Consider the following 3,697-nt stretch of genomic DNA (forward strand, 5'->3'; position numbering starts at 1 on the left):
CCTTCTTTTCCCCTGGAGGTTGTGAGCAACCAAGCCATGGATAGGGAGTACTATCTACTCATTTATATTTCTTTGATAATCAGTTACCTGTCCTTTGCCTTGGTCTCACCAGGGTTGAGAACTACCAAGCTAATATTCCTGAATCATGCTATGTGCCAGTCATTGTGGCAATGCCAAGGATTCAATGTTAGAGATACAACTCGGCCACCTTGACTCTCTGATGTCACCAATCACAGGCCACACAACTGTCCCCTCTGTTTAGAACACTTCTCCTGTTCATTACACGATGAACTCCTTATGTTTTGAGTCTTGATTAAATGTCAACATTCAAAGACATCACTACCTTCTGAGTTAGATCCCAATTTGTTTGCCCTGATAGTATTTTCCTTCTTTCCCTTTGTAACTCCTATCCAAGCTGCAATTACAGGTGTGCCTCCCCCCCTAGAAACATCGCAAGCAGAACTTGGATCAGACTTAGGATAGTGAAGACAAAAAGGCAGATTTACCTGAAGAGAATGAAATGTAAGCTTCCAGGCCCTTATGATAGGCTGGATAACAAGTCCCTCAAAGATGTCTATCTCCTAATCCCCAGAACCTATAAAAATGTTACCTTGCATGGTAAAGAAGGCTTTGTAGAGATGATTAAGATTTTAAAATGGGGAGATTGTTCTGGATTATCCAAGTGTATCCAATGTAAGCATAAGAGCCCTTAGAAGGCAGGAGACTCAAAATTAGAGAAGACACAAGGATGGAAGCAAAATCCAGAGAGAACATAAGATGCTATGCTGCTGGCTTTGAAGATGGAGGAAGGATCCAGGAGCCAGGGAATGGAGGTGCCTCTAGAAGCAAGAGAAGGTAAGGAATCAAGTTCTCCTGAGAGCCTCCAGAAGGAGCACAATGCTGAACTTGGATTTTAGTCCAGAGAAATGGATCATGGGCTTCTGACCTTCTGACCTGTAAGATACACAATGTTTTAAGCCATTAAATGGTGATAATCTGTTACAGTGACAATAGGAAACTAATACACAGTCCTCCTGTGTATGAGGCCCTCCTAGAATCCTGGGAGGGACTCTTGAAGTATATTCACATAGTCCCTTAGAAAGACTGTCATGGGGAGCTGCCTCAGAAAACACTCTAAGTCCTAACTCAAACAAAAGAGAGTTTTATTTACCTGGCAGGGACTGTTACCCACCCATAGAGACCTATGCTCTGTGGGAGAACAGCAATTTCCAGGCCTGTGTCTTGGGAATTTAAGGACAAAACCTACAATTTAAGGGCTTTTCTAAGCATCATGCAAGCAAGCAAGTTACAGAAGCTAAAAAAAGCAGTTAGCTTACAACTAGTTAACTGTGTCTCAGGTCCAAACAGCTGAGTGGGGGGCGATAATCTATTTCAAAGTCATGTAGACCCATGACTATACTCAAACCCAGGATGTAGTTCACCACGACCACCACTATATCCTGAGTTGGGTACATTCTGTGAGGTACAAAGTGCAGAAAAATAAAATTTTAAAAAGAAGACAGCTTTCATTTCTGTTTCTCAGAAATGGGTCATGCAGTTTCCTCTACACAGGAGCAGTAACAGAAAAACTAAGATAAAGTCTAGAACAGTTAAGATGGAGTCCCTAGGGCTACACTTTTTGTTCGTACAGCCACAACGACTCCATTCCCACTATCCCAGTACCAGTAACTGATTTGATGCTTGTAGTTATCTCATTTACTCATCATTTTACTACTGATATCTATAAGCCTTATGTCTACATGACCAAGCTAATATAATTGTTCACAATTATAGTGCTTTAACCTTGTCTATATCTATATTAACCTATCAGTGTATATTTATCTATAACTATACTGGCATACTGACTTATCACCTTTAACTGTTCCATATCTTTTTTTCTGTGGCCTAAATACTATGTTTTACAGTTACATGATTTTATTACTATTACTTAGGCTTACTCCTGATGGACTTATCTCTGAACTTATGTCTTACTATTGCTTATCTATGTCATCTCACCTTATTCCTATAATCTATTACCTATGTCTATGACTTATTGATTATATTGAGCAGTTCACATCACAACAGGACTCAGAGAAGTATGCTTCACTTTTGTAGAGTTTGCAAAATTAAAGTATTTTAGCTACAACTAAGACTGCTGTTATCTTTCCACTCAGATATCCCCAGACATTCTTCTCCCCTAGATGAGCAGCACTAGGTGGTTACAGGTATTTTGGGGGCTCCCACTAAAAGTGGTTAGGAATACTTGTTTTATATTTAGCAGGATATATTCTTGTGGTTCATGGTCACTTCCATGTGGCATTAAGTTATTACTGGAATGAAGAGTAACTTCCAAGAACACTCCTAGTACCTGTTATGTCATAGTCCCCAGGTGCAGTGACATGAAGAAGCCACAGTATATGTGTTGCTGGCAGTTCATTTCTTTAATCTCATTAGAGGGGAAAAGCTATCTTCAGAGTCCCTAAATTTAAAAAAAATCGAATCAAAGCAGTAATTCATGAAGAGGAAGAGATAAATTTGTAATAAAGTAATGAATAACCTCTTAGATTATTTGACATACCAGTTAATGAAGATGAGGTAATTGTATGAATATATTGTAGAAAGGCTTAAATTACTTGCTGATTTGACACAATTTATTAACATCAGTGAAGATATAAACTCAATACATGACCACCAGGAGGACATCAATGGCAAATTGATTAATGTGTCATTAATTCAAAGAGTAATATTTATGACTAGGCACCACACAAGAAAATGTGAGGTCTTATAATGGCCCTGATATCTTATAATTCTTTTTAAAAATTTTATTAGAGCATTACAATTATGCATAGCATTTGGGTTCATTCTGACAAAATACTACATGCAAGGAATTTGATTTTAATCCCATCCCACCTTTTCCTTTCCTTCATCCCTCCCATTATTTTCCCTCCTCTCCTCGATTAGAGATCTTATAATTTTTATATGAAAAAATTTGATCATGATCTCCTCAAATTTGATAGAAATCCTGAACATTTACATGACTGTGCCAAGAACTATCAGACTGACTAGATGGTCCTTGAATGGATGGACCTGAGACATCTTAGAGGGTGGCTTGGTTGAGTGAGTGGTGCTGGAATTCAGATGAGGCACCGTTACTGTGGAGGGGAAGTCTTTGGATGTAGGACCAAGTTAGTCAACTAAAAAGAAGAAGAAAGTTTTGCATGAAAGAATGTTTGGGTCATGAACTTCCCACCACACTTTTAGTTTTGGCTGTAGACATGTTGCAAAAAGTCAAGGACTACTATAAAGTGAGGTGTGAACATTCAATCTGTTTTTGAAAAATAAATCTGGGTTCTATTTTAGAATAAGAACTATTAGCCATTAGTTGGCTATTGCTATTTGGGTTCTGTGCAAGATTTGCCTAGTAGCCAGCAACTATTTATTGATGCTTATAACACCTAATAAAACGGCCCTTGCCTTTGAAACCTACATTTAATCAAGGGGGTAGAACATATACTTAGAAAAGGAGGTAAAAAGTGGAAAATGCTCCCAGGCTCCAACTGGATAAACCTCTGTTGATCTTCTTCTGTTGATCTTCTCTGTTGATGATCTTCCCTTATTTCGGAGCAGGCAGAGCCGCTGCGCAGACCTCCCACCTGCAGGGGGCGCGCCGGCAGCAGTGCAGCTAGGCCGCTCTGGC

This window comes from Urocitellus parryii, chromosome 7 (genome assembly GCF_045843805.1).
Source record: "Urocitellus parryii isolate mUroPar1 chromosome 7, mUroPar1.hap1, whole genome shotgun sequence".
Classification (NCBI taxonomy): domain Eukaryota; kingdom Metazoa; phylum Chordata; class Mammalia; order Rodentia; family Sciuridae; genus Urocitellus; species Urocitellus parryii.